The 11,877-nt window shown below is 44.6% G+C and overlaps 1 long non-coding RNA gene across 1 annotated transcript; it reads right to left on the bottom strand.

Moving 5' to 3' along the window:
• Positions 1-4,944: 4,944 nt before the first annotated feature.
• LOC121043541 (uncharacterized) lies at positions 4,945-10,111 on the bottom strand. The gene is made up of 4 exons (XR_005796890.1): positions 9,627-10,111; positions 9,132-9,292; positions 7,859-7,959; positions 4,945-6,073 (listed from the first exon to the last, which is right to left on the bottom strand). It is a non-coding gene; the product is annotated as an uncharacterized LOC121043541 (long non-coding RNA).
• Positions 10,112-11,877: the final 1,766 nt, after the last annotated feature.

The following is an 11,877-nucleotide window of genomic DNA, read 5'->3' as shown; positions in this document are numbered from 1 at the left end:
ACAGAGCATGAACGGGGGAGGGGCAGAGAGAGAGGGAGACACAGAATTGGAAACAGGCTCCAGGCTCCCAGCCATCAGCCCAGAGCCTGACGCGGGGCTCGAACTCACGGACCGCGAGATCATGACCTGGCTGAAGTCGGACGCTTAACCGACTGCGCCACCCAGGCGCCCCTGCATTTTCTAAATTAAGCATTGCTACGTCTGGCAGGAACAGAAAATAGCCATTTTTAACACCTTATGGATCAAGGTGGAAAACCCAAAAGCCAAAGGAGATGGGCAGTGGGTACAAGATCCTTAGCCGGGCCTAGGAACACTTTGCAGGCCTCTGGTTCCTACTGTCTCAGTAGGTGTACATTCTCAAGCTGTTGATTTTTCTTGACTAATTAAAGCCGATTGGAGTTTCGGAGTTTTGGCTTTGTGTTAGTTTTCGCCCATCTTTCACATACCAGACTCACGTACTGCCTGCTGCTGCCAGTTAGCAATAATGTTGGAGCCGAGTCAGTCCTGGCTGTTGCCAGCCTGTACCGGCACCTGTCAGAATGAGATTAGGTAGATTCAGGCAAAACCATCTACTTTTCCTCACAAGACTATCCGCCAAATGTTTCAGTCCAACTTTCCCAACTCCCCCAAACTGACACAGACACATAAAGCTGCCTGTCTGGAATGTGTTGCAGATCGGAACCAAAATTTTACCTTCCCCTGCTGCTGTTCTGTAGGCTAGTTAACACTTTTCTACCTACTGAGTGTTTTGTTTTATCTAGATTTCCAAAGCAAAGCAGGGGACTTGTTTTTCTTAATTACACAGAAACGTCACATGCTTATTTTAACGCGTTCCGATGTTACAAACACAGAATGTAGAAGGGGGAAATTTGGATTGGAGCTTTTAACACCGTCGGTAGCCCTTCCTGTAAACCTTGCCAATGTCAAGAACATCTTAAGGAATGTCAACCACAGGAAAACGCCAATCTGTCAAAATGCCCAGGGAATGGAGATTCCAGGTCGTCTCAGAGTTAACCAGAAAATCCTTTTCACATCAACCCTTGAAAATCTTACTGAAAAGTATGAGTCGAGTTTCCTGACTTAAGAAGCACAGTTTACTCCCAATGCAATTAAATTCTTCTGTGATAGTTGTGGGTCAGGCTGGACCTCGGGCTAAACATTCTGGACCCCAACTCCCATTGTCTAGAAAACAAAACAGGAGATTGGGTAGAATTTGTACTTGACCCTAGGACATGTTTTTGAAGTTCCTTAAGTAAGCTTTTCTTCCATGTATTTTATTCCTTTTCCCTTGTGTAGAAAAAAAAAAAAAACAAACATTGGCCGCCCTGAGAGGTTTGCCTGTATAAATTCCAGTCAAATCAAGATTTTACTGTATTTAAATTTTCTCATCTAATGAAAGATGCAACTGGGGCCTCAGCCCTCAGGAGTGGGGGACATCCTTCTCTCCCTGGCCGCAGGCCAGCCGCAGGTGGACTTGGAGGAGAAGGGGGCCCCTCCCTAGCACACCACCTTCCCCCCGCCTCCTCCCCCAGGTAGAGGACAGAGGGCAGAGACCTTACGTTTGGCCATTTCTTCCCAATCATTTGTCACTGTCCAGACCACGGTTCCTCAGCCTTGGTACGACTGACATTTTGGGGGCCAATACTTTGTTGGAGGGGCTGCCCTGAGCGCCGGAAGAGGGTCAGGAGCGTTTCTGGCCTTTACTCACTGGATGCCAATGGCATTCTCCCAGCACCGCCCCCCTCCCCCCCATCCAGCTGTGACAACCAACACTGTCTCCAGTCATTGCCAGATATTCCCTAAGGGACCAAATTGCCCCCAGTTGAGAACTACTGGTCTAGACGAAGGCATGAGTATTCTTTCTCCCCGCCTCCACCGCCTCTCGTCAAGATTATGAGATTTTTTTGACCTTGGCAAGCAATTTCATAACATATTTCCTGTGCTCTTTCATGGAAGAACAAAAATAATTCTCTGATGAAAGTAATATTTTGACTTGAATTGTGTGAGGCAGGCCTTGGTAAAATACAACTGCAGGTTCTGCATTGTTTTTGGAAGACGGTAGATTTGTTTTCCGCATCAAGCCTGATTTTGATTCTAAATACTGAATTTTCATACTTTCCTAAATTTCCCTTGTGGCTGTTGCCATTATGGACATCCAGTCACTGCCACAGCCACAGCCTCTTGTGTTGTGCCGTCACCCTCGATTTCGTGTGTGCATCTGTCTCACAAATAATTTTACCACTGTTACTGCTTCCTAACGCTTAATAGATTTTTCATCCATTGGTTTTTCAAATCCATTATTCTCTCTCTCCAGTGGATTGGATCATGTTTACATTTTATGTTCTTGAAGAGTTTTTAGTAGATTTCAAAAATCTGCTGAACGGGTGAAATTCAGGGGTTTAGTTGTATATTCCTGATTTTAAGCCTACAGAGAATTACTTTCACTATAGAATGAGGTCGAAGTTAAATTTTTTTGAATAAGCAGATTTTCTGATTAAGAGAGTTATCCCATGCATGTTGATTATCATTTTTCAAACAATTAATATGTGTATGGGTTCTCTCTCTCTCTCTCTCTCACACACACACACACACACACACACACACACAGAATTTTCCAGGTTCATCAGACTTCTTTTTTTTTTTCCTTTTTCAACGTTTTTATTTATTTTTGGGACAGAGAGAGACAGAGCATGAACGGGGGAGGGGCAGAGAGAGAGAGGGAGACACAGAATCGGAAACAGGCTCCAGGCTCTGAGCCATCAGCCCAGAGCCTGATGCGGGGCTCGAACTCCCGGACCGCGAGATCGTGACCTGGCTGAAGTCGGACGCTTAACCGACTGCACCACCCAGGCGCCCCAAGACTTCTTAAGTGTTATTCTTACTTAGATTATAAAAAATAGAGTACAAAGATATAGGTACTCTCTGACTATATAAAAAATTTGCATGTATAACAGGACAAAGCCTAGGATATTAAATTTAAATAGTTGTATTGGTTACTGCTGACTTTTTTCTTACCCCAAATTTTTTATAAATTATTGTTTATATAAATTTAAAATAGCACATATTTTTCTGACCTTTTCAAGTGGCATATTCACTAAAAGTACAGAAAAAGTGAAATGATAAAAATTTACTCATTATATCACCACTGACAGATCCTCACTATTAACATTTAGAAAATGTTTTTTCATTCCCAACAACAGTGCAAGAGGGTTCCCCTTTTCCACATCCTTGCCAACACCTGTTGTTTCTTGTGTTGTTAATTTTAGCCACTCTGACATACACCCCCACGTTTATAGCAGCATTACTAACAATATCCAAACTATGGAGAGAGCCCAAATGTCCACTGACTATTGAAATGATAAAGAAGATGTGGCATATGTGTATGTATATATATATATATATATATATATATATATGGCCTTTACTCACTGGATCACACACACACACACACACACACACACACACACACACACTGGAATATTACTCAGCCATCAAAAAGAACAAAATCTTGCCATTTGCAACAACATGGATGGAATTAGTATGATGCCAAGCAAAATAAGTCAGTGAGAGAAAGACAAATATCCTATGATTTCACTCATATGTGGAATTTAAGAAACAAAAACATATGACCATATGGGAGGGAGAAAAAGAGAGACAAACCAGGTAACAGACTCTTAAGTACAGAGAAGAAACTGAGGGTTGAAGGAGGGAGGTGGGTGGGGGGTGGGCAAGATGGGTGATGGGTATAAAGGAGGGCACTTGTGATAAGCCCTCAGTGTTGTATGTAAGTGATAATCACTGAATTCTACTCCTGAGACCAACATTTCACCGTATGTTACCTAACTAGAATATTAAATAAAAACTTCAAAAGAAAAAAGTGTCATATGCTTAAAAAATAATAAAGTGATTATTGATAAATAAAAAGAAAAAAAAATTCCAGTCCTTTTTTTCCTTTTGCAAAATTTAGATCACCCTCCACAGACAGCTCTTTACCTGCCTTCTTTTTTATCACAGTAAGCGCGGATATAAATATAACTGGTGTGTTCAAACTGCCCCCCCGTTGTGGGACTTCAGGTGATTTGCAGCTCTTCATTATTCTATGGTTAATGCCGCAGTGAAAATCTCTACACACAAATCTTTGCATGCATGTCTGAGCTGCACTTTCAACTTGAAGAGACAAATACGGGGTCAAGGGGTATAAATGTTTTAAGATTCCATACATACTGCCAGATTACCTCCAGAAGGCTGTGCCCATTTTCAGTCTTTTTATTGGCAATTCTCTTGAAGGGCTGCCATCTTGTTCCGCCAGCCTCCAGGTCTGTGAAGGCATTTCCCATGGGGTATTCTTTAGATATGTCAGTGTAATAAGATCCATCTCAGGATATCTGTCAACAGCCTCCCTTGGCCCATCTCAAACCATCTGTCAATGGCAACTCTAATATATTTTGGGAAGATGCTATGCAGTTGCCAAAAACAAATTTGCAATTGAATCAGGTTTTCCAATCGGCTGAGTTGCAGCGTTGAACTGTGTTCATGACATGTGACAATCTTAGTATAATATCCAGAGACTCCATGTAGGGACATGTCCTTGTAAATTTAAGAGCAGCTGCACGAGGGAGAATGTGGATTACCTTTCACATGAATTCCGTAGAGCTCTCACCATCCCAACCATGTTGTAAACTTGGCAGCAAGAATCGACTGCCCAGCTTTAGCTCCGGGCGAGACTGGGGAGAAAAATGCCACTTTGATGCAGGGCTGCGTTACTTAGAGAGTGCTGCCGTCTGACTATCACACATGCAATTGGTAGCTTGTAGTGGGTAAATATTCCATGCCACCAAAGGATCTCTGACCAAGACAATTAAGTGTGATAACTTCTGTGCTCCCAAGAAATGGTAAGGATCGACTTCCCGACGCTGTATAAAAATGTTCTGTACATTGGAAGGCACTGTCCACATACGGTTTTATTCCAGTTGTCATTGTATTGTTATGAGCTCTGACCTGACTCTGAGATCTGGATATTAAAAACATCTAGGAACTATCTATTTTATTTTGGATGCACAACATTGTAAGTGCCAGTAGTTGCCTGGTGTCACCCCCCTCCAGCCCCTCCCTGGCTCCTCGACCTCTAGAATCATGGAGCCCAAATTAGACTTTAGCTTTCAAGGGGTTGGTGTATATGTTAAGCATTCAAATGGCTAGAGTTGTCTCTGTGCTCAAATGGATGAAATAGTCACGGGTTCTCTTTTTTCTGTTACCACTGGCTAACTGAGTCACTTTCTGAAGTGTCACAGACAGCACAAAGTCCCTGGATATCCAGGCTGTTCCTTAGCTCACTGGGCCATATGGTCCCCTTGGCATCTAGTGTGAATGAAACAAACCACCAAAGCCAGAACCAATAGAAACCACGAGCAACATATAACAAACAGAGCCCAGAGCCCATCACCTTGCCAATGAGGCGGACTGGAAAGGCAGGCCTGACCTGAAAGGCTTCTCACTATAAATAGCTTTAATAAGAATAGGTTGTATCTAGCCACCCTCAGACAATCTCAAAGCATCTTCAGTGCTTCTCCTGTATGTGTCCTGTTGGAGACAACAATGGCCTGAATTCTTTTTGTCATCATAAGGCAGCCGAAACTCAACCAGATGGCATTCTCCTGGAATGGAGACCACAATGTGGCCTATGTCATCTGCGTGTGTTCTATTGGTCTATTCCCATCCTGAATGTTTGGAGAGAATTTAGGGACTAGAAGAGCTAAGATATATTAGGCCTCTTTACCTATGTTTTTTCCTGTAGTTGTCCCCAGAGTTCTACAAACGAGGACTTTTTATCTCTTTCACAGAAGAGGAACCTGAGGCTCAGAGAGGTTAAGCATCTCACCCAAGGTTACACAGGAAGGAAATGGCAAAGCCAGGATACCGAATCACCAACTGCCTGACTTCAATGTCTTTCTTCTCTCCATTGCAGCATAGTGGAGTCTTGGGTGGGGAGATTCCTTCTGGATTGGCTTCTGAAAGGATCTTGTGCCTACAGATCCAGTCTTCTGTCTATCTCTGCCTCAGAGTTGCTGTTGAGCTGTTGGGGGAAGTGAATGGACACAAGCTGTATCACAGAGAGATCTAATTGGAATGAGAACTCAAGAGATTTTATCACTTTAACGAAGAATTGCTATTTTAAGATGGGATATATTGCTTATAAATTTGTGAAAGTTTTTTGTGTTAATTTTTCTGTCCAAATGAACCCATACTATCCTATGTCAAAATAAATAATTTGCATATCATTTTCTGGGTTTTTGTTCAGTCTTAGGAGACTTGACCATTTATGTTACACGTAGAACTTGGAATTGCCTTTCATTTTTCTTCCATCCTGAATCAGTGTGGAATTCAGGGTCAGTATAGACAACTCAAGAATGTATGATTATGGCAGGAACAGACTGCCCAGCCTGGATCCCCTTTCCCCATCCTCTCTACCTCTAGCTGGACCCATGGGACTAGATATCGCCAAGAGACTGTGAGGTCACGGCCAGTCCGAGGTAGTTAAGCAGCATGCGTGCTCCTTCAAACTCCCTCTCTCCTCTTCCACCTGGATGCAGAGAACTTTGAGGCTCTTTGATGCAGACAACTAGGGCACTGATTCTCAAACTTGAATATGCATCAGAATCAATTGGAAGGCTATTAAAGCACAGATTGCTGGGTCTCACCCTGGCGTTCTTATTCCACAAATCTGGTTGAGATCTGAGAATTTGCAAGTTGTATAAGTTCCCAAATGCTGTTGCTGCTGGTCTGAGGACCACACATTGAAACAATGGCCCTCTGGCAACGCCCTAGTGAAATACTGATTGCACTTTGTACTCCTCTGGGGGAATCTTAAACTTACTGGTGCCCAAGCTGCTGCTCAAAGCAGTGAAATAGGAATCTCCGGGGGTGGGGCCCACCTATCAGCATTGTCAAAGCTCTTCGGGTAACGACAAAGTGCACTTAAAGTTGAAAACCATAACCTTGAAGTGGTTAGCCTTCAAGGAAAGCCTTAAGACTGAAGGAACTTTGGGGCGACTGGATGGCTCAGTCAAGCGTCTGACTCTTGATTTCGGCTCAGGTCATGATCTTATAGTTTGTAGGATGGAGCCCCTGTGCTGGGCTCTGCACTGACGGCTCCGAGCCTGCTTGGGATTCTCTCTCTCTGTCTCTCTCTGCCCTTCCCCCCCCACCCTCAAAAAACCACAAATGTTAAAAAATAAAAAAATTTTAAAAAGTACACTTGTGTGAGGCTGTTGGAATTCTAGAGATGATTTGTTATCATAGCCAGCATTATTCTAATATGATAACGGTAACTATTAAGAACAAGCTTTCAGAAGTTCTCTTTTTACCTCCTGCTTTGTTCTGCTCTGAGGGAGTATGGGTCAGATTAGTTCCAAGACATGTATTGGTCACATTCTCCAAAGGTGGACATTTCCACAGAAACAAGGTTATAGCACATGTAATAGAGGAATAGTTTTTTTTCTTTGCCTTCCTTGTGGCCAAAATGGCAGGGCAACCCTAGATGCCCCTCTCCCCACCCCTTCACTTCCTCTTTCCTTGGACACGTTCATCTTCTCATCAGAAGCATGTTCAGAGCTCTTGGCTTGGCCAAGGTTGGACCCAAGATGGAGTGTCTTACGCTGATTGCATGTCTGCAAACCTAAACATAACTAGGTTTTCAGGCTTAGCTCTCCCAGAAAAGGAAAGGTCTAGGTCAATGGACTGGTTATATCTGAGAATTGGAACTGAACAATAAAGAGAAAGAACATGAGGCCCAACCTTACTTACTTGAATTTCCATTAAGGTTTTGGATCAAAGCTCTCTCTAAAAATAATTTACTTACTGCTCCCCTGGGGCACTGTGGAGAGCCGGGGTCGGAAGGCCAAGGTGGGATTCAGGTGATTCTGGGTCCCCTGCCAAATGTCTTCATACGCCATCTCTTAGCTAAAAAGATGGTGTAATTGAGATGACAGAAGCGTTTAAAAGGCATGGTGACCAAAAAAAGACATGCTAGAGTTGTATTGAGGATTTCAACCCATGTCTGTTCACTTTAAGGGAAGCCCACCAATAACCTGATGAATAAACTGGACAGATTTCCGCCCCCTCCCCCAAAAATAACAGTTTTAGATGGAAGGAAATAGGAAGGCTAATGGCTCTAAAAGCATATTTTGCAGATTTTGCTTTCTCACGATCAATGTAAAGGGACAAATACCCTCAGCCGAGGACTGCTTTCCTGGCTGAAGCAGCTCTTATTCTCGGAGCTTCCTTCAACTATCCCTACAGGGAAACAGGCAACTCTTTCAGTTGCAAGACACAAAATGCAACCCGAGACAGTGCAAGCCCGAAGGAAATGGCATTGAATCACGTAGCCAAGTGTCCGGAAACAGGACTTGCTCAGACATAGGCTGATTCAGGGGCTCAGGTACTGTTCTCAAGAGTCAGCGTCTCTCTCTCTTCCTGACTTGATCATATTCAAAGACCACAGCTCCCCGATTATCTATAATGGTTACCAGGTCTCCAACTTCACACCTCATTCAAGTTCAGCAAGAATTGAGCGAGAATCTCCTTCCTAGAATTCCCACCGAAAGTCTTACTGCCTCTCTAAATGGCTCTAATTAAGTCACATGGTTATCAGTGAACCAATCATTGGCGGCCAAGAGAATGCAATGCAGTGATTGGCTGATCCTAAATCACATGCTCTGCTCCTGAGCCAACGGCCTAAGCCTTCTAAAATCACATGACTGAGAAGGGGCGTGGAGCTGTGAAAAGAAGCGGGAAGGCGTTCTGGGCAGCCAAAGCGTGGTAGTACCCCTACGCTCCAGAGTCAGCCTCTGAAAATTCTTCAACTGGTTTCCCTCGGCAGAGGCGGTTCAGCAGGCACCTCTGATTTCCCACATAGATTTTCCAGCAAGTGGCTATAAAGGGGAAAGACGGAAGCAAGCATAAACCTGTAAAGGGGCCGCAGCTCAGGGGCAAAGGTCTTCTGAGAAGGGAAGAAAGCAACCACGGGAATGGGGGCTGTGTTACCCCGCCCGGTCATTGTCATTTCCCCAGGCAGAGCAGCCCGCCAATTCCGGAACTCAGGAACTGAATACCCAGTGCTGGGGAAAACTCACTTTCGGATGGAGACGCATGAGGCAGAAGCTTCCTCTCCTGTTTGCCCCGGGCCGCTTCCGTCCGTCCGCTGTCCTGACGCACACATAGATCCTTTTATGATGCTCCATGGAAACCAGAGATGGAATGAATCAAAAGTGGTCAGAGGAATGATTGTTCTCCCCTGTAAAATAACCGAACCCTTGTTAATTTGTTGCCAGTCTCAGTTTCTCCCAGAAAGATCCCCATTGGATGGTGGCTGTAAACAGGAAACTTGAAACCCTCAGTCATCCTTTGTATTAGTTAGTGTTCGTGGACAGCTGCAGGGGATCACCGTCCCAGAGCTCGGGCCGGGGTTGAATCCTCGTCGGGAGAAGAGCAGTATGTATTTTAGACGGGACACCCAGAGGAGAAACTGCATCTCCAGCAAGAAAGCCGAGGCGCAGAGATGAGGAAAAAAAGCATTTTTTAAGTAGAGGACAGATTTGAGAGGATGGTAAAATAACTCTTGGGTTTACCTGATGTACAATCAGCACGCCCCCACACTGTGGCCGGAGGAGAAGATAAAAATCCCTTAATTTCCTGTCGTCCAGCTGAAGACAGACTCCTGCTCCTGAGGAAATGGAGCTTTGGGGCGATGGAGGTAAATTGCAAGGCAGAGTATACTTCAGAACTACTCCCGGCGGTGGTTCCTGCCGGTGCCCAAGGGAACCCTTATTACAAAGACGCTCCCTGTGAAGGTGAAGAGCTGGGACTCTGGTGCCAGACTGTCTGGGCTGGAGTCCCAGCTCTGGCACTCACCAGCTGTGCGACTGCGCAGAAGTCACTGAACCTTTCTCTGCGTCAGCTTCCTCATCTATAGCACCGGAGTAATGATAACACCCACCTCGATGGGTTGTTAGGAACATCAAGTAAGTTACCAAATGCAAAGCGCTTCCACGTGTAAGCTGTAATTATCATTACTAACTACAGAGTTAAACAGAGCAACACAATAGAACATATTGCATTACCTTATATTTTCTGTGTTTATTTGTCCAGGGGTGCAGGGTAGCCTCCATGTGGCCACTGAGGCTGAACCCAACACCAGGGGTCAAATCTGTATTTCCTTAGGGGTCTGGCACCTGCGCACCAGGTGAGGTGCCTGGAGACGTCGCCCTCCTTCTCTATGCCCGGATCTCTATGCCTCTTCCTAGGATGATTAGCAACTGAATTGTCTCTGACACTCTACCCACAGGGATATGGTCTCAACCTTTACCCTCCAGAAAGTCTTCACGGCTAAACGCTGTGGTCAGATATCCCTATAGTTCTCCAGATCTGGTACTTTTCCGTGTAGATCTCCAAATCTGGGTTATTTGGGGTCCTTTAGAATGTAAACTCTGTGAGGTTGTGGAGCATGTGTCCGTGGGTCACTGTCTCCCTGTCTAGAACCAGGTGGGGCACTGGATTTGTTTGGCTATTTATTTATCTGTTTATTTATTTATTTGAATAATGGATCAGTGGATGAAGTCAGCCTCAGCTTTCACTGCACGTGGAACATCAGCCTCACGGTCCAGGTTGGATTTTGCCCAGTTCCATTTTCTCAACAGTGACTGGTGTGAGGTACTCAGACCTGCTGGTGCTTTCTGAATGCTTTTTTGGTTTGCACTCTGTTGCTCCTGGTGGCTAGCTACCCCTCACCCCCTCACATGCTCAGAAAAACAAATTAAAGTGGAGTCTAAATCCACTCCAGAGAAAAACAAAAATAGTTTTCTTCAAATTAAAAAAAAAAAAAATCAAGCAGTCTTGTCTATGAAACAGGCGCTTTACCAAAGGAGATATTTCTCATCGGAAGAACCGCGTGGATTACTGAACTCGTCCAATGAAAACCTAGGTGTTGTCTTCCAGATTGATTCTGGGGCCTCTGCACCTTTGATTGCCTTGAGCTGTTTACAGTTTTGTAAGTTGTAGCTTACCCATAGCAATACGAAGACTTCTTTTCTGTTGACGTGTATGAGTTTACTTTTGCTGTTTAACAAACTACCACAAGTTGAACAGCTTCCTGTAAGATTCATGTTTCGTCTTGGGTTTTCTGTGGGTCAGGAGTCCAGGCACAGTTTAGCTGGGGCTTCTGCCCAGGGTTTCTGCAGACTGACATCAAGGTGTTGGCCTGGTCTTATCTGTGGTTCAGGTTTCTTGTCCAAGATCACTGGTGGTTGGCAGAATTCATCGTGCAGTTAGGGAAGCCTGCTTTCTTGCTGGCTGTCACTTCCCAGGTTCTAGAGGCCCCTTGCCATTCCCTACCTTGTGGCCTTCTCCACAACTCGTGGTTTGCTTCTCAAAGGCCAGCAGAATCTCTCATACTTCAACTCTCCTCCTTCAAGAAGGGTCCAGTAGTCTCTACGAGTTCGATTAATTAGGTCAGCCTCACTCAGGGATAATCTGTTTTTTTTTATTAATTCAAAGTCTCAAAGATCTAATTACATCTGCAAAATCCCTTCACCCTTGTTACCTGCTGTAACCTAATCAGGGGGAGAAATCCATCAAAGCCACAGTCCCGCCCATCCTCACGGGGAGGGGATTGTACAGGATATGTGCACCAGGGAGCAGGAGTCTCAGGATTCTGCCTACCACAACACGCAATTGAATTTTGAAAACTGTCCCTACCACCCTCCCTCCAGCCAGTTTTGCATCTACTAAGCACATTTGTATCAGCCTGTGTAAGTACCTGCTTTTTGAAACCTCCTTTCAACCTGTTTTATCATCTTACTGGTACCTGAATGAATGAATGAA

Source organism: Herpailurus yagouaroundi, unplaced genomic scaffold, assembly GCF_014898765.1.
Source record: "Herpailurus yagouaroundi ecotype Mexico unplaced genomic scaffold, PumYag 187, whole genome shotgun sequence".
NCBI lineage: Eukaryota > Metazoa > Chordata > Mammalia > Carnivora > Felidae > Herpailurus > Herpailurus yagouaroundi.
The sequence above is the reverse complement of the archived record's forward strand: the minus strand, read 5'-3'. Positions and strand labels throughout refer to the sequence as shown.